We start from the raw sequence: 22,837 nt of genomic DNA on the forward strand, positions 1-22,837 counted from the left end.
TGACCACTCAGACGCTGCCTTCCACCACGGGAAAGGTTTGTAGTGGTGGAGGCAGCTGCAAAATACACCTCCCCTGGGATCAGCTCTCCATAAAGACCTTTGCCAGGAGCTCTGCCCAATTGCTTTCACTTGATTTTCATTACTCACTATTAGTTGCAGAAAGACTGGGAAGTATAATGTTTTAGCTGGGCATTGCCTCCCTGAATAAAAGATCAGGGTTTGGAAGGAAGAGGGGAGATACGCAAACTAAATAATTAGCTAGCAGTCCTTGCTTCCCTCTACTTTCCAAGTAATCCACCTTAGCGGGTGAAGGCTAATGTGGTGGTCATCCCATACCAGGTGGTTATGGCTTTTGTTTGACTTTAATACACGAGGGGAAAATTGTCCATCCATCATTTAGATGCCCCCCTACCCACCCAAACTGGGCTACACCAAAGAGGGAACCGGTTTAAATGAAGCTGCTCAATGAATAATTATGTTTCTCAAGAGTTTGACTTTTTATAAGGTTCTCATGAATTTGGTAATCCTCTAATCAAGTTTTGAGCTCTTGCTAAATAATTTCTTCTCCATAGGATAAAATAATCCTATTCACAGTGGCAAATGGTGGAATTTTTGAGATTCCATGGGTTCCATCTGTAAAACGGAGGTACTTTTCTTGGCATATAAAAGAAATAGTTTTATGGAGTGCAAATGCATAGATATATATACACACCTATACACAAACATATACACATACATACGTATACACATACTCATCATATCTATACTCATTTTATATGTCTATATTCATTATACAGTATGTGCAGACACACACACACACACACACACACACACACACACATGAGAGAGAAGCAGAGAGAGAAAGAGGGAAAGAGTGAGATTAACCTTCAAAATAAAGAGATGGCATGTGGGCTGTTGTGAAAGACACAAGTTAAATTGAGTACATGTTGGCCTCTAGGATTTTTATACCAAGTGGTCATTGTCAAAGGAGAAAGTTAGAGATATTTGAGAATCCAGAGAGAAATGTCTCAGTCACAGGAATCAGCCTAGCTCTCTACCCAAGAGTCAGAATGGACAAATTCTCCTGCAAAACAAATGAGACGAATGTACTTCACTATCATTTAGAAGCACTAATTCCACGGGTGCCTGGAGATAATAATTAATGTTAGCTGCAAGGTCCCAGCCAACACTGAGAAAATTGAATTATTACTTTATTGGTCTCTCAAACAGGATGAGAGGACGTTTTTCTAAATCCTTTTGATCTGTGGCAGGAGGAATGTTGTTCCATTTGAAAGCACTGCCATTATGGACAATAATGGAAAGGACAGTAAATGGCACCCAGACCTCAGGCATCTCATCATGACACAGTTTCTCACTACATCAGCTCTGTGGCAGGTGCTATGCTGACTGAGGTTTAAGTATGGCTTCTGCCCTGTGGTCCAAACCCATTTTGCAGCCATTATTCTGTTTTTCAGGACTAAATGGCCAATTGTGTAGTTAGGTTCTTGCCAGTGCATTTGTCTATAGCAGCAGCATCCATTTTTTCTGATGAGTGGTAAGTACAAAATTGAACAGGAAGAGGAAAAATAAATGAATCACAAAGCCCGTTAGAGGCCCTTGAAAGTTCATCCCAAGTGCTAGTAAATGCTAAAGGGGAACATATTTATGGTAGTAGAGATAGATTAAATGGATTAAATTGGTAGATAATTGGGAGAGGTATGTGGGAAAATTGAATGAGCATAATAGATAAATAGCATAGCACAAATGGAACGAGTTTCCGATGTCTAAATTGGGTACAGCCAAGGCCAGTGCTTATGTCATCTAGATGAAGAGAACGCAGTTTTCTGGGCCAGAATGTTTCAGCCTGTCACAAACATCTGGTTTGAAGCATTTTAACTTAGCAATGCCTTTCAGAAGAAGTGCTGTAATTAGGCAGAGGACTGAGAGACAGTGCAAGATAATGGGTCCATGAAAAGGCTTAGAGACTTTGGCCTCACCTGCTCTTCACAGAAAAGAGGCACAGAAGATGGAGTTTGTGCATATTCCCTTCACACTGTGGCGTGCTGTCTGTGGTTAATACCTGTGCTAGTCATTTTTCCATTGTTGTGTCAAAATACCTGAGATAAATATCTTATAAGGAGAAAAGATTTATTTTGGCCCAATGGTTCACAAGTTTCAGTTCATGGGCACATGGTCTTGTTATTTTGGGGTCTGTGACAAGGCAGTACATCATGGCAAAAGAGCATGGTAGAGGAAGCTGCTCGCCTCATGATGTCTGAATAGCAGAGAGAGAGGAAAGGGATCAGGGGTCCCAACATCTCCTTCAAGGGCAAACCCCCAATGATCTAATCTCCTTTCAGTAGGCTCTACCACCTAAAGGTTCTACCATCACCCACTGGTGTCATAGGCTAGGAACCAAGTCTTTGATACACACGTCATTGGGGGTCACCTTCAGACTCTAACAGCACCTTTGCTGGCATTAGCTAGGAAGAATTGTTTTATTGTTTTTGTCCACAGCTGTTCTCCATTTCTTCCTCCTTCCCTCCCTTCCTTCCCTCCTCCTCCCTTCACAATTATTTCCTACATTAAAAAAAATGCTGGAAAACAAATCAATCATTTTGTAAAAATTAAAACGATAGTCATTATCTTGAAGTGCCAAGATATTCATATTTATACTGGAAAAGACAAGACATAAAGAACATTTTTGTATAGGAAGTAGGATGATAAGTGGAATGTGGGTCAAGGAATCCTTTTCCTTTGAGGTGTTTTAAATTGTTCTTTGAGGAATGAAACAAAATGCAGGACCTTTAGACTAAGAATTGTAACCACCAGCCTTCCTCCTTTGTGGTCTATAAATAACTATTATACATTTTTTTCCCCCAAACATGCAGCTAACAATGTAATGATGACTTCATTACCTATTTCTTTTGGTTAAGCCCTAGTGGACTTCCAGCATTTTGTAAAAGGCTGTTTTCCTCCAAAGGACTGGCTTTTAGTTGAATGAATGCTCTGATTAAGTATTTTGGTATACGAATTTGAGTTTAATATAATACACTTAGCACTAAAACTATCACCTAAATGACTTCTTCATATTTGAATCTGTGGCTACTTCAGAAATTTCCATAATGCAAACCAAAAAGAAAATACACTAAAAATCAGCCTGGTAATGACTGTGCAGGACTAAATACACAGAAGCTATGAGAAATGGAGGTACATGTGTACTATACCTAGGAACACTCCTTGAAATTGTTTTTAAAATAAATCCCTGATAGGACCTCATGATTTCTCTTTTTCATAGAGGTACAGTGAAGAATATAGGTAGAAGACAAGGACAGGACATAAGAAACCAAATCCAGGCAACTGAGTGAGGGTGATACTGGGGCATCACAAACATCTAGAAAAACTGGGCTGGAATGTGATGCAGGTAAACTTTACGAATACTACATAATGAGGGAATGTCCTGTTCCTGTCTCCTCTTTTAACTCATTCAACCTCATGGAAACCCTCCCCATAACTTTTACCTTGAGCAATATTATCATGGATCGTGAAGTGGTATCTTCTCTCCTCTTTTGGTCTTCTTGATAATGGCAGCATGAAAGTTCTTTTTTCTTTATTTGCAGTATAGGTGTAGATAATGTGGCTATTGACCAAAGGACTGATCAGAAAGAGAAAGAATCAATACCAGATAAACTTTTCTCCTCACCCACTAGCTGACTCTCTAGTGGCTGCTAACTGCAAGGTACATGGTGCTTGGAGAACTCACTCCATTTTCTGGAGTGTGGATGGAAATTTTTAAAATTTGTAGTGACAAATGCAGTGCTTTTAAAATTTTTATTTTAAACATGCTCATACATTAAAATTTACTTTTTAGTGTATAGCATTATGAATTTTATCTCATATATCGATTTATTAAATCACCCCTTGAAATCAGTATGCAGAGCACATGCATAAATCCCATAGAAATGCCCCCATGCTATCTTTTTATTTCATACCCTTCTCTAGTCCATGACCACTGGCAACCACTAATCTCCATCACTATAGCTTTGTCTTTTTGAGAATGTTATAGAAATAAAATCAAACAACCTGTAAACTTTTGAGACTGACTTCTTAGACTCACCATAATGTCTTTGAGATTTATCCATTTTGTTGCATGTATTCATAGTTCATTCCTTTAAATTGTGGGTAGGATTTTATTGTAACGATGTACCACTCCATACTCCATTCTCTTGTTGAAGGTCACATAGCATTTTTGTTTATTACATATAATATTGCATGTAAAGGTGAAAAGAACAACCATGTACAAGTTTTCATGTGTACGTAATTTTCACTTTTCTATGGTAAATACCCAGGAGTGAGATTGCTGTGTTATACAATAAGTATGTTTTTAACTACCAAACTCTTTATCTGGAGTGAGTATACTAATATGTATGAGCAATGCACAAGAGATGTTCCAGTTATACTGAATCCTTGCTGGCATGTGGTATTATTAGTATCTTTTATTTTAGCCATTCTAATAAATCTATAGTGGTATCTCATAGGGATTTTAATTTGCATTTCCCTAATGGTTAGTGATGCTGTACCTCCTTTCAATTACTAAATTGCCATCCTGAAATCCACTTTGTTCTTTTGCTCATTTCTAAATTTAGTTGATTTTATTTACTTATTTATTTTTAAACTGAACAATACTTGCACAATGTGATGTTATGATTCTTGTATGCATGACAGAATTATTAAATAAGGTCAATTAATCCAACATCTTACATACTTATTCTTTTTTTGTAGTGATAACCTTTAGAATATCCTTCTGGAGATTTTGTAGTTCTCAATACATCATCATCAACCATAGTCACCATGCTGTGCATTAGATGATTAGAACTTTTTCTCTGGCCTAACTGAAATGTTGTACTTTAGATTAATGTCTCCCCTTTTCCTGTTTACTCTCCACCTTCTGCCTCTGGTAACTACTGTTCTACTTTTTATTTCTATGAATTCGACATTTTTAGATTCTACATATAAGGGAGAATTGTGGTATTCATTGAATTTTTCAGAGTTCTTTATATTCTGAAAACAAGTCCTTTGTCATTTTTGTGATTTGCAAATATTTTATCTCAGTCTGCAATTGCCTTTTCATTCTCTTGACCCTTTGGCAGAACAAGAGTTTTTAATTTGATGGAGTCCAATTTATCAACTTTTATTTTTATGGATTATACTTTTCAAAATCATTTCTAAGAACACTTAGTTTGATGGAAACTCATAGGGACATTTTCCTATGTTTTCATCTGGAAGTATTAGAATCTTACATGTTCATCTTTGTTGATTTTGAGCTACTCTGAGTGTAATGTCTGAAGCATAAGCCAAGATTCAATTTTTGCATATGGATAGCCAATTGTCATCATAAGTTATCCTTTATCTTTGGTTTGATATTTTTGTCAAAATCAGATGGCCATTATTTGTATGGATCTATTCTGGAGCCTCTACTATTCTGTGCATTGATCTATGAATCTACCCTTTTAAAACTAACATACCAATACCATGTAAGTCTTATTGGATAGAGTGATCTCTACAATTTCAATCTTTTTCAAAATTGTTTTATTTGTTCTAGTTTCTTTGCCCTTTCATAATTTTTTTTCTCTTTCTTCTTTTTTATTTGTTCTAATTAGTTATACATGACAGTAGAATGCATTTTTTTTTTTTAAGAATCAGCTTGTCCATATTTAACCTATGATCCTGCTGGAATTTTAGTAGGAATTGCATTAAATCTATAAATTACTTAGTTGAAAATTGACATTTTTACTATGTTAAGGTTTCTAGTTCATAAACATGGTATATCTTTCTGTTTATACAGGCCTTCTTTGATTTGGGTCATTATATTTGTTACTTTTTAATATGAAGACCTTGAACGTATTTTTAAAATATATATACCTAAGCATCTCCTGTTTGGTACTATCATAAATGGTAATGTATTTAAAGTTTGGTTTTCAGTCGTTTACTCTTTATACATAGAAATACAATGGATCTCCATGTCGATCTCATAAAATGTAACCTTTTAAAACGCACTTATTAGTACACATGAGGATTTTTAAAAGGAATTTTGTGAATCAGCATAGAAAGATGTCTGCAGGAAAGAAGCAAAAGATGAATTTGTTTAGTGGAGTCCCAGGGTTCAGGAATCTCACTCATTGTGTGTTTTAGAAACAATAGATCAAAAATCTCAAGAAGAACAGAGTTCTCTAAACTGTGAACATCCTTTCCCTATTTCCAGGTTCCTCCTCCCTCTATTCTCTATTAAATGGCACTTAATTACCTAAATTTTCAGTTATTTATACATGTGAACATTCGAGTTATGTAATATCATTATCCTTTTCCTTTGCCCAAGAATATACTAGAAGGGCTTAGACGTGATTTATTCCATTAATGGGTAGTTCCACCCATATCCCTCAGCTCTTTGTTTCTTTTCTCCAGTTATTTGTAACATGCTAATTGTTCTCTTTTCTTTGTTTCTCCAGGAAAGAATTTACTTTGATTATAACAAACCTATTTTAGTGCAGTGCTTAGTTTATGTGAGACAGGAGTTTGGAAGAAACAAGAAGATGATCCTTGAGGGCAACAGGCAGGGTATTAACACAGCTGGGTCTCCTGGCAGCACAGTGTAACTGAGCCTCAGTGTACAACAGGAGGTACCTAGATGCTTTTCATCTGTGAGACACAAAGCTTTGTTAAAGGTGGGTTGAATAGAAGCATTTGGGTACAGTAATGTTTCAGAAAAGAAAAAAAATTGAAAATTTTAAATTTTCCAAGAGAAGAGATAGATTGCGATTTTCCCTCCCACACATGCATACACTATTTAAATATTGGGACAATTGTATCAATAAAAAAAATGCTTTTCTGAGAGGTGTCCTATTGTTAAGGGAAGTGGAAAACCCCGTAATTGCATGCAGCTTAAAAGCTAATGATGCATTCTACTCCCTACTAAGTACCCCTCCCCAAATCATGACCAGTTAATTCACTTGTTTCAGAGATTTGGAATGTCTATAGAACATCATGAAGGCCTATATTCCAATAAGAAATACTGAGTTTACTTGCACTCTTGTAGTATAAAGAGAAAGCAATTAAGAAGAGAAGTGGGCTGTCTGTAAGGGTGAAAGTGGATCCACAAAAGAAAGTTCTTGTCATTGAGAAATAAATTTTAAATGCTGACCAAGAACAGACATTGACATTTATTGAAACAGTCTCATGGTAGAATTGAACCAGTACTCCAACCCCTCACAGGGTCTTGTGAGTAGAGGGTCTTGTGAGTAGAACCAGGACTTGTCTGAAGGGTCAAAGGGCTTGATTTGTAAAGTGTGATTGACAGAATGAGCCAGGAATTGTTCTTCTCAAACAAACATGAAGAAAACCAGTGATCTGGGATGAAGGAAAAGCCCTAATTAAGCCTGTCATAAAAGTATTATTTTCAAAATGTCAAGAATACTACAAACTGGAAACAAACACAGAATTATCTTGTGAATGTAAACAAATACACCAACAGAGGAAACAAATGGATTATAACAAGAAATAATTGACCTCAGACATTTAAGATTGCTTTAGAGACCTGTGCCTTTTGCACTCTGCTCAGGAAGGACTGAAAGTAAATCTTAGTGACCTGAGTAAGAATTCCTTCTAATGGTTTGGTATTTTGAGAATTTGCCCTGAGGAACACATGATAGAAGCCTTCCAACCCTGGTAATCACTTCTCAACCTGGTTTGCAACAATTACACTTTTAATACTGAAGAGTGTCATTCTTCTAATTACACCCTTCTGGCTTGATTGATGTAGGAACACAGAAGTAAATCAAGTCGGCATGATAACTCAATCCCAGTGCACAGACAACCAAAAGGGCCTTGTGCTTGTGAAGAACACAATGTTCTCTTCTGTCTAATGTGCAGTAGAGTATGTGAAATGAGTCAACTGTTAATGAGCTGAAAAGTTTATTTATTAAATATGAGTCGCATTTCAACTGTGGAAACCTACCTAGAGGTTTTAAGTTTCTCATATTAATATCTTGTGTACATTCTTACATGGGAGTATTTCTGGGTCAAATTAGCACATGCAGGCTGAGATAGGTGATATTTTAAAGACCAGTGTAAATGTCAGTAAACAGAACAGCTGAAAAGACAAGGCACAATTCTGTAATCATTCTAAATTGTACATACTGGCTGATGTTCATCTCAAATTCTGATATCTTTTCCATCAAAATCTCCAGGGCAATGACCTACCCACATCAATAACTTCCTACATCTGTGCTCTTTTCCTATACCAGTGAGGGAAACTGTCTCACTTCATTTTAAACCAGTGAGTCTCAATGTACCTTAAGTTTACATACATGATGAATTAAGTAAAACTGAGAAAATGTTGTAAGTCTTTATAATTCTACGTCATCTCCATATTTATATATTCAGATTATATCCTTCTTTTTGAGTACTAAAAGTCATGTTGGGAAATAATAAGATGACGATAGTAGTTGGGAAATTTTTAATGGGTTTACACAGCACAAAAATATCAATCATTTCTGTAACTCTTCTGATAAACTCTTCTAATTTTACAAAATAGAGAAATATAAAACCCTGGCAATCATTTACTTGAGTCAGTGTTTGGAAGTAAAACTAGTTCTTTTAGAGTGTGAACAAATCAACTAGCATTTTTAAGATTAGAAAAAGAATATTTCCAGCATTCCTATGAAATGGATAGAGGATCTATTAGACAAAGTGTACTTGATTTTAATATATTGAAAACTTTCCTTTTCTTTTTTTAGTCATTCTCTGATTTTTCTGTCAGTTGTGCTCAAAATCTAAAAGAAGAAAATTAATGGGACTGGGCTGACCTTCCTGTGCTTTGCTTAGGAAAGATTCTCAGCTGTATGAAGAATTTGTTTCCCTGAATTGTGCTTTCTTTCAGGATTTTTGGATTCCAGGTCAAGAAGATCTTGGGTCTCCTAGACCTTCAAGATATGCTGCCCTCGCTGGCTATACTCTTTATAAGGGAACTTCTGACCACTCACAATTCCTCCATTAATATAAATTAAATCTATTGGTAGCGGCATAGAATATATTGAATGCTACCTTGTGGATTGTGCCTAGTGTCTGGGGTCTTAATGATTCCTTCAGGATTTGATATTCATTTGTCATCACAATTTAAGAAATAAAGGACCATAGTTAAATACTCTACCAAAGACTGTGCTCAAGGAAACAACAGATCTAACTAGCACTGTGTTTGTGCTGCTTCCTCTTTAGCAGTATCAGTGCTTCATCCCACAGCTGCTGCTGAGCAAGAGCTGAAGCTGACGTTTTAATTTTGCAATCCTAGGATAAAAGATTTTTGCTGTAATTTCAACTCTTCACTATTGTACTAAGTTTGACAAGTTTTGCAGGGAAGGTTTTATTGAAGGAACCTAAGATTCTGTGTTTCCTTACAGGTAATAATATAAAGATTGGTTAAAGAACTTTGGAACTTAAACATAAATATAAGGAACAGGCTCTATACCATTAGAATTACCTTAAAATATGTGTACACATGAAACAGACTGAATCTATACTTTATTCTTGTAATATTTATGTTGAAAGCTATAATTTATAGCATAACTTTGCTAGATACTACACTAACTTCTAGGGATAAAATAGTGAACTAGATTTGGTCCCTGTCCCAAAGATTGCAGATCTTTGTAAATTTTTGAGAAATAGTCACTGCTCAAATGCAGGGCATAGATATATTTAAACACAGAAACATTTAAACATAGATATATTTAAACATATTAATGCTTATGTACATGACCAGTAGTTGTCTTTGACAACTATAATTGTTATACTATCAGAAATTACAAAGCAAAGAAAATGTTTACTTACTGTCTCTTGTACTAAATCTCAAAGCTACCTAAACTCGGAGCAATATTTCTGATACAGAGTCACCAAGAAGTCCTGTGCAGTGTGAACTCCCACAAATTTACATCTATCATCCATTTGCCCATGCCACACTAGGTGGAACCCCAGTGCAAGGAGAAGCTCAGCAAACCAGGATCTTACCTTCAAAGCCTTGGCTCAGCTGGCAGGGAGAACTTGGATGTGAATCTGCCCAGCTTAGGGTATGAGACTAGAGAAACAAAATTCAGGCCACATCAACCAGAAACCAGGCTTCCTGGACTGCCTGCCCCAAAAGGTTTTACCCAGTTCAGCTTTTAAACTTCCATTTTTAATTACCTAGACAGATGCTCCAAAATTGTATCTGCTTTGTTTAGTGCAAGAACTAGGAAATGAAGAAGAGACCAGTTCTGGTACATGATTCTCAGGGCTATTGTCCTTTTTGTTTGGGTAAATAGATGCTGTGCTCTGTAAAACCTCCATACCATTTATTCTCAAGTTCAGCATTAGTAGGTAGAAGTGTGACAAATGTCATAGCAACTGACAAGGGTCTTCTTCACAGGAATGTGACTCTGTTCATTCTAAAAGCCCTGTCTTTTGAAGAAGGTGGAAGGCTTATTTATGAATGCAAATGATGGTTTTCTATTGAGAGGTGGTGTTAATTATGTATTGTTATTGGATATGTATGCACATGCATACACATGCACAGACACAAAGTCTACTCTTTATATTTGTGAGGAATTCAGAGACATACATTTTATAAGATGGAAATTTGGTGCTTCCAAGCTTATTGACACTGGTGAAAAATAAAAGTCATCCCTAAGTAAGGGTCTTTCCATGATTGATGGTTTTAGACTTGAGACAAAAACAATTCTGCCTATCCTTTGGGTGCACAGAGTGTATAGGCAAATCAGGCTCTGCTTTTATCTATCACTTAATACTCCCTATATTTATAGCCTTGCCCAGAGCTGTGGGGACCTCATCGCTTCCCATAGGTGCAAAATATATTCTTCTGATTTTAAAATCAAGATCTTGGTTTCACTTTGAAAATAGCAGGTACTAAGGAACCAGTTTTAATGTTTCTGATTTTCCATTTATGGTAATTATAACTTGTTTGGGGTATTGCTTTCAGACTGAGAAAATTTTTAATAAATGTACTGATAGTTTCAAGTCTTATTATTTAGTTATCAGAACATGTTCCTGTTAGAAAACTCAGCACAATATTTTGCTTATGGGGATGGCTAAATAGACAATCAGGTAAGGTGATTCAATGGATGTATCATAGTTATGGTTCTTTTGCAAGGCCACTGGGCTTAATAGAAGGCAAAATTCCTCAACCAACAGAAACTTGGCAAATACCTTTTCTTCCCACAGCTTCCTCACTTACTGCAATAAAGGGAGTGTGAAATCCTGAGCAAGCAAATTAATTTTACAAAGCACTTTAGAAGCTAAATTTTAAGTGCCAATGGAGACTATTGGAAAACCATGCTGAGTGCTTTAAGCGAAAACTACTTACTGCCCAGTTGTAGCCAACTGAAGTAGTATTATAGCTGACAAAGAGTTGGACTGTTAGGAAGATAGTTCTCACAGGGTAACAAAATGAATACAGGTGAAAGTGATCCCCACGACTTGATTCCACATTGTGACTGTCCATTGCAACATAAAGTGCATCAGCCAGACTCCTTTTCTCAAAAATGGTTTCATAAATTCGCTCAGAGTTAGAAGAAAAGATCCTCTGTATTCACATGTAATCTTCTGAACATCACACTTATTAATATAACAGTCACACAAATTATCATTTAAAATTTTGTCCAAGAAGAATATGGAATCAGACGAACTGCTGTGACAATGAGAAGTATGGACACTCTACTTACAAAGAACCTGCACAGTGGACAAGGTGTCTGGGTGGAATAGTGACTGATAGTCCCTTCAGAAACTTTCCATGAGAACAGAAAAAGTTGCTTATCGATGTCTCTGTTTCCCATTTCTTGAATACATGATCCTTTTCAGCCAACAGCAAGCTACCAAAGGCAAACTTTCTTGAAGGCAATAAACTCAGATTTTTGCACTCATTTGTTAACTTTGGAGGGATTTGTTTTCCAATTTCTGAAGAAAATGTTATCTACAAGAGCAGCTATAGCTTTTAGTCTACATTTACCAGAGTGTACTCAGTTGTGAAATATGTCCCAAGGGAGAGGCAAGGTATACAAATGCATAACATATGATTTTTGTATAAATTTGGTGCTCTCAGTATAATGACATGAGTCCCACCAAATTGTATCTCAAAATATTTTCTGAAAAATAAGTTGGGTTAAAATATAACATTCAACCTATCTTATTTTCAAAAGTCTGTTGAGTTGAACAGTGCCTCTTGCTCTATTGAGTCTCTTGGTTGTATTCAAAGAAAAAGGTGGACAATCCATATTTATTTATCTATCGCTGCATAATCAACCACTCTAAAATGTAATGGCTTAAAACAAAACAACATTTATTTTACAACTGACTCTTCAATTTTGGCAGGGCTCTGTGGGGTAGCTTTCTTCTCCTGCACCTGAAATCAACCAGGTCAGCTAGAACTTTGCTTTCTTGTCTAGGGAAGGAGTGTTAACTATTTTGGTCAGCAAATAGATTGTGGCACATTGCTTCCCAGAGTGGACACAATTCCATTTCTGGTCCCAGGTGCTTATACAGAGACTGAATACTCACCCATTGAGAAGTGGGGTGTGTGTTTTCTTCCCTTGATTCTGAAAGGATGGTAAATGCTCTGACCAACAGTGTGGTAGAAGTCTTACCAGCCAGGACTTCAGAGTCAGGCTGCAAATGATAACATGACTTACACTTGGACTGTCTCTCAGGATGCTTGTCCTTGGAAGCCCAGGCCATATGAGGAGGAAATGGGTGTTTGGTCAACAATCTAGTGAAATTCTCAACTAACAACCAGGATCAACCCTCAGAGTAAATGAGTCTTACTCCAATCCCTTGGTTTTGTGCCTTCCCTCATCTCTGCCATGTGGAACAGAGATGAACTATCCCAAATATTACTGTTTACATATTATGTGTCCCCCAAAAGCTCATATGTGAGGCAATGCAAGAAGGTTTAGAGGAGAAATAATTGGGTTATGAGAGTCTTAAACCAATCAGTGAATCAATTCCTGGATAGGATTAATTGAGTGTAGGTAGTAGGGTGTGGATGGAGGAGGTATATCCCAAGGGGCATGCCTTTTGGTTTATATTTTATATCTGGTGAGAAGAGTCTGTCTCTCTGCTCTCTGATCATTCTGTGAGCTGCTTCCTCTACCACACTCTTCCTCCATCATGTTCAGTCTCTGCTTATGCCCTGAGGAATAAAGTCTGCTATCTATGTATTGAGATCTCTGAAGCCATGAGCCCCCAAATAAACACTTCCTTCTCTATGATTGTTCTGGACAGCTCTTCCAGTCACAGCAGTGAAAAAGCTGACTAAAACACCAAATTGCAGAGGTGTGAGTAAAATAAACCAATAACTGGAATGGATAATTACAACATTCTGCTTTAAAGATTAAAGACAGGATGGTACTTAAAATTTTCTGAAGATCCCAGAGATTACACTGAAATAAACTTGTTTTTATTCATCACCCCTGCTGATGCATCTTTCCTCTATAATTAGGAAGAGATCCGGGTCTCTTTTCAAATTTCACTCCTTTTCACCAAAGCACATGTGGACTCAAAAACCTAAAATGATAACCTGCAGATTTCTGCTACTTCTCAGTATGTGCACCCAAATTATTTACTTTATTCCCTAACTTATTTGAGTTGCTCAATGACAGAATTTTAAACTCTAGTTTTGAATATATGATAATGACAGAAAAGTCTTATTATACTAGTGTTGGTGAATTTCAACATTTCAGGGTCTTAGTGTTAGCCTGAGTCCAACTTAGTGATCAGACATCATAGAGTCTAGGGATGTTATTTGACAATGTATAATGCATGATTAATCAAATCAAGGTTCCCTTAAATAGAATTTTCCTATCTTCCCAAATCCCATGACAAATAGCAACACATTGGCATAGCTTTTGTTTCTGAAATGTCATTATGTTGTTTATTCAGAAAAAAAAATCAGATAAACATAATAATCCTCACCTTTCGTAGATGATAAATGACAAACAATGCTATAAATTTTCGACAGATTTATCATGGAAAAAAAATTTTTTTACAGATGTGACCTATCATGTTGTTTTGTCTTCTCAATCAATCTTAAGAATCTGCATCAAAGTCCACCTGGAGGCCTGATTCTCAAAAGTTGACATTCATTGGAATTTGTCTACAGGATGTAAGTCACAGATTACTGTGGCGCAGGCCTGGGGTTTTGGATTTAATAATAGAGTAAAGCTTACATATCTGTGTTTTGTCAGTGCGGCTTGTCCAGGGACTACACTTTGAGAACCAGACCTAAAAGAAAAAGACATAGGGCTATTGTGTGTGTGGAGCTTTTTCTAATCACTGCTCTCTGAAATATACTCTAAATAGAAAACAGCTTTTCAAGGCACCACAAGGGGTTAGATAAGCCATTCCTTGTAGTCACATTCCATCTCATTTTGGGGCAAAATACAAGAAGAAACAAATTGGCTCTTTCTGTCTGAATGTCATCAAATTCTAAATGCTTTCTAAAATTGAGGATGTGTCAAGGGAGTCATTGCAAGCATTTCCCACCAATGAGCAACCAGAAAATTTGGGTAATTTTGATTGCTTGGTTATAAAGTAGTCAAAATTCCATCCCAAATATCTTAGAAATAAAAGATGCTATAGATAAAATAAGATTATTTCTGTGATTTCAAAGAACATATTTGTTCTTGTCTAGACATCTGGGAGAATTGAATCTCAAGAAAACTAGGTGTTCTTAGGAAAATAAGAAAGGACCTCTCTCCTTGGTTCTTGAAAGAAAGTCAGTCAGACCTGTCACCTGAAGATTTTCTTTGAGTATTCTAAATACTTTCAACTCCCCCACCCCCACCTGCCTGCCCCTCCTCCTGCCACAGACAGGACTGGATGTGCCTGCACTGTGGTACCCCAGCTTCTTTGGAGGTTGGTGCAGATATTTTGAATTATTCCTGAGGGCGTGGTCACCATCATTGGAGGGGTGGCTCCCTTCCTAAGACACCTACAGCATACTGGAGGCCCTTTGACAGGTACCACACTTGCATTGAGATACTGAGGCCTGGAAGGTTTGAGTGGTGGATGACTGTGAACACAGATATTTGTTTTGTCTTGTTTTTAATTCTTAATTTTTAATTTCTTCTTCTTTTTTTTTTTCTCACTGTTTTTCTTTTATTTTCCTATTCCCTTGTAGTCTCCTTCTCCCTTTTCTCATGGTAAAGACCAACTTCTTTTGACCCCGCTCTTACTATTCCTTTTATCAGGGACCTCTACTTACTCACTTACACCCTACACCCTTCCCCATCTTCTTCGGTCACCACTAGAAATACTGTAGATAATAATCGAACTCATCCTGTTTATTACAATAAGGTTAAAGTCTTTATAGGGTCTCTCTGGTTCAGGGCTGCTTTTTCTTTGTATTGGGTGCTGCTAATATTGATCTCCCCCTCAAATGAGTGGTACTGGAAAACTGCAGGGTCACAATAAGCCTGCAGGGGGAAACTTTAACCTCAGATCTTCACTGCTACAGGGGAATATACAGAAATAATATGAAAAAACAGGGGAAGAAAGTGTCCCTAACAAACTAAGATGCTATTTTGATAGACTCCAATGACAGCATGGCAGTAGAAATGACAGAAAAAGAGTTTAGAATCTGCATAATTAAAATGATCCATGAAGCAAAAGAAGAGATAAGAGAGCAAACACAGGCAATGCAAAAACAGCTAAAAGAGCAAATGCAAGAAGTAAAAGAGCACTTCAATAAAGAGATAGAGATTCTGGAATAAAGCAAACAGAAATACTTGAAATGAAAAACTATAAACCAAATTAAAAATTCAATAGAAAACATCACCAACAGAATAGATCTCATGGAAGACAGAATCTCAGACAATGAAGACAAAATATTTAATCTTGAAAATGAAATTGAACAAACTGAGAAGATGTTAAGAAATCATGAATGGAAACTCCACGAATTATGGGATATCATGAAAAGAACAAATTTAAGAATTATTGGGATTGAGGAAGGCACAGACATATAAACCAAAGGAATGAACAACCTGTTCAATGAAATAATATCAGAAAATTTCCCAAACCTGAAAAATGAAATGGAAAATCAAATACATGAGGCTTACAGAATACCAAATGCACAAAATTACAACAGGTACACACAAAGGAACATTATAATGAAAATAACTCACGTACAAAATAAAGATAGGGTTTTAAAGGCTGTGAGAGAAAAGAGTCAGATTACATATAAGGGGAAACCAATACCGATATCAGCAGATTTCTCAGCCCACGACCTAAAAGATAGAAGGGCCTGGAACAAAATATTTCAAGCTATGAAAGAACATGGATGCCAACCAAGAATCCTATACCTAGCAAAACTAACCTTCAGATTTGATGATGAAATAAAATCTTTCCATGATAAACAAAAGTTAAAATAATTTACAAATAAAAAACCTGCCCTAGAGAACATCCTCAGCAAAATATTTCAGAGGAGGAAGTTGAAAATAACAATGTAAGTCAGCAAAGGAAGGAACTACCCTAAAGGAGAAACCAAGTCAAGCTAAAAACCAAAAATAAGCCAAAATGACCAGGAATACAAATCATATCATAATAATAACCCTGAATATTAATAGCCTAAACTCATCAATCAAAAGACATAGACTTGCAAATTGGATTAAAAAGAAAGACCCAAAAATATGCTGCCTTCAAGAGACTCATCCCATAGAAAAAGACATCCACAGACTGAAGGTGAAATGATGGGGAAAAACATACCTTGCACATGGACTCAGTAAAAAAGCAGGGGTCTCCATCCTCATATCAGATATAATGGACCTCAAACCTAAGATAGTCAGAAGGGGTAAAGAAGGACATTTCATACTGCTCCAGGGAAACATAAACCAGCAAGACATAATGATTTTAAATATTTGTGCCCTGAACAATGGAGCATCTATGTACATCAAACAAACCCTTCCCAATTTTAGGAATCAAATAGACCAAAACAAAATAATAGTGGGTGACTTTAACACACTGCTCTCACCACTGGATAGATCTTCCAAACAAAAACTGAACAAAGAAACTGTAGAACTAAATAATACAATGAATGATATAGACTTAATGGATATATACAGAGTATTTCATCCATCATTGAGTGAATATACTTTCTTCTCAGAAGCTCATGGATCCTTCTCCAAAACAGACCATATGCTATGCCACAAAGAAGCCATTAGTAAATACGAGAAAATAGAGATACTACCTTGTATCCTATCATACCATAATGGAATACAATTAGAAATCAATGATAAAATAAAAAACAAAAACTACTCCTACACCTGGAGATCAAATAGTATGCTATTGAATGATGCAAAGATAACAGAATACATCAAGGAAGAAATAAAAAAATCCTTAGAGGTAAATGAGAACAATCACAAAACATATCAAAATTTCTGGGACACTCTGAAAGCAGTACTAAGAGAAAATTCATTGCATGGAGTATATTCAAGAAAAGAATAAAAAGTCAACAATTAAATGACCTAACATTACATCATAAAGTCCTAGAAAAAGAACAACAAATCAACACCAAAATTAGTAGAAGACAGGAAATAATTAAAATCAGAGCTGAAATCAATGAAATTGAAATAAGAGAAACAATTCAAAAATTGACAAAATGAAAAGTTGGTTCTTTGAAAAAGTAAACAAAATTGATAAACCCTTAGCTGCACTAATGAAGAGAAGGAGAGAGAAAAGTCATATTACTAGAATTTGTTGTGAAAAAGGAAAGATCACGACAGAATTGAAATATATAACATAATTAGAAGCTACTTTGAAAATCTATAACAAAATAGAAAATATCAAAGACATTGACAATTTTTAGAGACATAAGATCCTCCCAAACTAAATCAGTAATACATACACAATTTAAACAGATCAATTTCAAGCACTGAAATAGAAGAAGCCATTAAAAGTCTACCAACCAAGAAAAGCCCAGGACCAGATGGATTCTCAGCCACATTCTACAAGACTTTTAAAGAAGAACTAATACCAATACTCCTCAAAGTATTCCAGGAAATAGAAAAGGAAGGGAGCCCTTCCAAACTCATTCTATGAAGCTAGTATCACTCTGATACCAAAACCAGACTAAGACGCACCAAGGAAAGAAAACGTTAGACCAATATCCCTGATGAACATAGATGCAAAAATCCTTAACAAAATATTGGCAGATTGCATACAAAAGCATATTTAAAAGACAGTGCACCATGATCAAGTGGGGCTTATCCCAGGGATACAAGGTTGGTTCAACAGCTGGAAATCAGTAAATGTAATTCATCACATCAATAGACTTAAGGTTAAGACTCATATGATTATTTCAATAGATGCTGAGAAAGCATTTGATAAAATACAACACCACTTCATGCTTAAAACACTAGAAAAAATAGTGGTAGTGGGAACATACCTCACTATTGTAAAGGCTGTGTATGCTAAGCCCATGGCCAACATCATTCTTTTTTTTTTTTTCTTTTTTGCCAACATCATTCTTAACGGAGAAAAACTGAAAGCATTCCCTTTAAAAATTAGAACAAAATATGGATGTCCTCTTTCACCACTTCTATTCAACATCATCCTGAAACACTAGCCAGAGCAAATTGATAGATCAAAGAAATTAAAGAAAAACTCAAGCTTTCACTGTTTGCTGATGACATGATTCTATATTTAGAGGATCCAAAAAACTCCTCTAAAAAACTTATAGAACTAATAAATGAATTTAGCAAAGTAGCAGGATATAAAATCAATGCACATAAATCTAATGCATTGCTATTCATAATTGATGAATTCTCTGAAAGAGAAATTAGGAAAACCACTCCATTCACAATAGCCTCAAAAAAAAAAAAATGCTTGGGAGTTAATCTAACAAAAGAGGTGAAAGACCTCTACAATGAAAACTACAGAACACTTAAGAAAGAAATTGAAGGAAACCTTAGAAGATGGAAAGATCTCCCATGTTCTTGGACAGGCAGAATTAATATAGTCAAAATGGCCCTTTTACTAAAGGTGCTATACAGATTTAATGCAATTTCAATTAAAATCCCAATGGCATTCCTCATCGAAATAGAGAAAACAATCATGAACTTCATCTGAAAGAAGAAGAGACTTTGAATAGCCAAAACAATCCTGAGCAGGAAAAGTGAAGCAGAAGGTATCATAATACCAGACCTCAAACTATACTACAGAGCAATAGTAACAAAAACAGCATGGTATTGGCACCAAAATAGATAAAATACAACACCAGGCCGACCAATGGTACAAAATAGAAGACACAGAGGCGAACCCACATAAATATAGTCACCTCATACTAGATAACGGAGCCAAAAACATACAATGGAGAAAAGATAGCCTGTTCAACAAATGGTGCTGGGAAAACTGGAAATCCATATGCAGTAAAATGAAATTAAAGCTCTATCTCTCACCCTGCACAAAAATCAACTCAAAATGGATCAAGGACTTAGGAATTAGACTGGAGACCCTGCACCTAATAGAAGACAAACTAAGCCTGAATCTTCATCATGTTGGCTTAGGATCAGACTTCCTCAACAAGACTCCCAAAGCACAAGAAATCAAACAAGAATCAGTAAATGGGGTGCACTGAAACTAAAAAGCTTTTCCTCAGCAAAGATATAATCAATAATGTGAAAAGAGAGCCTACAGAATGGGAGAAAATCTTTTCCACATGCACTTCAGATAGAGCACTGATCTCCAAAAAAGTGTTCATCATCTCTAGTAATGAGAGAAATGCAAGTTAAAACAACTCTAAGATTTCATCTTACTCTTATTAGAATGGCTATTATCAAGAACACAAACAATAATAGATATTGGCATGGATGTGGGGAAAAAGACACACTTGAACATTACTGGTGGAATTGCAAATTGGTGCAGCCACTCTGGAAAACAGTGTGGAGAATCCTTAGAAAACTTGGAATGGATTCACCTTTACACCCAGTTATCCCACTCCTGGGTTTATACCTAAAGGACTTAAAATCAGCATACTACAGTAATGCAGCCACATCAATGTTTATAGCAGGTCAATTCACAATAGCTAGATTGCAGAAGCAACCTAGATGTCCTTCAACAGATGAATGGGTAAAGAAACTGTGGTATATATACGCAATGGGATATTATTCAGCCATAAAGAAGAATAATATTATGGCATTTGCACATAAATGGCTGGAATTGGAGAATACCATGCTAAGTGAAATAAGCCAATCTCAGAAAAAGCAAATGCTGAATGATTTCTCTGATAAGTGGATGATGATCTGTAATGGGGTTTGGGGGTTTGGGGAATGAGAATAGAATGGAGGAACTTTAGATTATGTAGAGGGAAATGAGAGGGGTATGAAAAATGGTGGAATGAGACAGACATCATTACCCTGTGTATGTGTATGATTACATGAATGATATGAATCTACATTGTGCACAGCCATAGAAATGAAACGATGTACCCCATTTGTGTATGATGAATCAAAATGCAGTCTGTAAAAATAAAAAAAATTAACCAAATGAGAAAAAGAAGGCTACTATGTTCTTGTACTGAGAACAATACAAAATAAGATATAATAATAATAAATATATGTTGCCCCCTCCAAAAAAAAAAAAAAACAACTTTCAACTCACTGGACCCAATCAGTGTGATCAGTGGTAGAACTGATAGGACTGGCCTGGAATCACTGGTCACACGTTTTCCACTGACTTTTTCTCTCCTCTGCCCTCATGTCAGTTGTTTCTTTCTAATTGAGCTGTTTCATAATTGGGTAATTTTAGTTTCCATTTTTCATTGTGGACCTGCTCACCTTCCCTTATTAAATGCATGCTTATGAATACATACTTTCTATGATTACTTTCCCAAGTGTCTCATTTACTGCCTTTATTATAAAAGGAAATACATGCTCATGGCCAATTTTTTTGTGGAGAGAAAGGCAAAAAATATCATTGGAAAAATTAATATTCCAAAGGCTATCATTAACAAATATTCATTAACTATTGATATAATTTTCTTTATAGTCATATACATACACACATACATATTTACTAAAAATATATAGACTATTTCAAAATATAACTTTAGTTTCTAATTAAAAATATAACCTTTAGGTTATTTTTATTTTAAGCTTATATTTTGAAATGTAAAGAATTCAAGTGATTTTTAAAAATTAGAATACGTAAAATAAAAAATGAAGACAACTATAACATTCATAATACTATATACCCTCAGATATCATCAGAAATTTTTATATGAATATAAATTCATAATTCAAAAAAGAGAATTTTCTTCATATAATGTTCTGATATCTGTTTTACCCAGCAGTTAAGTTTGCTACAATAATTTTGCACATATTTTTGTTGGATAAATTCTTATTAAAAAATTCATATAATAAAATGAGTTTATTCTTTAAAAACTTCTACAAATTATTATCCAGAAGGTTGTGCAAGTTTATGCCCTCACCAACAGTGTGTGAAGCACTTTATCCTCTCATTCTTAAACATACTAAACATTATCTTTTGTCATGTGCAACAAATTAGAACAAATTAAATTATTTTTTAAAAAATCAGTAGCATTTTAGCAGGGTGCAGTGGTGCACGCCTGTAATCCCAGCGGCTCAGGAGGCTGAGACAGGAAGATCTCCAGTTCAAAGCCAACCTCAGCAAAGGCAAGGACCTATGTAACCCAGTGAGACCCTGTCTCTTAATAAAATACAAAATAGAAATGGGGACGTAGCTCAGTTGTCAAGTCCTGAGTTCAATCCCTGGTGCTCCTCCAAAAAATAAAAAGAAAACAAATCTGTAGCATTTTAATAAGCTAAAATTTTGGTTATGATTTGTATTACATTCCTTTGTTTATAAACATTTTTTTCATGGGTAGTTAACCATTTACATGTTTTATTTTCTGTATTGTTTGGCCATAGCTGAGGTCTATTTTCCTGTTTGCATGTTTATCTTTTGTTTTATTTGTAGGGAAATCATTATATATTAAGGATATGGTGCTGTTTTTAAAACCAGCTTCTTATTTGTCTTTTCAACTCTTTAGAATATGTTTTTCTAAATCATTCATATTTTTATGATGCCAAATACAAAAGATTACTTCTTTAAAAGAAACTTGTGTTCTGAAGAGATCCAGAAGAGTCTTATGGTTGTTTTCACCTGTGAATAGCACTCCATTTTTGATTGTTGACAGTTTTAAATAAACCATTCTCTTCCTTTGGTTCATGCATCTTTGTGTTCATCCCCTGGATCAAGATTCAAGCTTTGCAGGCTCCCTCAGAACTGTCCCCTGTGCTTCCACCTGCACATCTCTCCATTCTCATAGGTGAGTAGACCTATTACCTCATAATAGTCTGTTTTTCTCAATTTGAATTTATACCAGTGAAATATCACTGCATATACTCTTTTATTTCTTGTTTCTTTCACTCAAAATTAAATGCCTAAAAATCATCCTGGTAACAAGTAGCAATACTTTATTCTTCCTTTTTCATTTCTGTATAATATTGAATGCCTATAATGAGGAATAAAAGTCTGTTCACAATGATGAAAGAGTTAATTTGTTGAGAGGACATATAAACTGAAACATTTAGTAATCTGTTAACATATTCAAAATACACCAAACAAAAGCTGATAGACTCATGAGAATAGAGAAATTCTATTTCAATATTCCCTCTCACAAAGTAGTAGAACGAGGAGAGACAGTAAGTAGGAATATAGAATACATAAAAACACTATGAACCTAATAAATAAATAATTCACTTAATATCAACAAAATAATTCT

Source organism: Sciurus carolinensis, chromosome 6 (genome assembly GCF_902686445.1).
Source record: "Sciurus carolinensis chromosome 6, mSciCar1.2, whole genome shotgun sequence".
Classification (NCBI taxonomy): domain Eukaryota; kingdom Metazoa; phylum Chordata; class Mammalia; order Rodentia; family Sciuridae; genus Sciurus; species Sciurus carolinensis.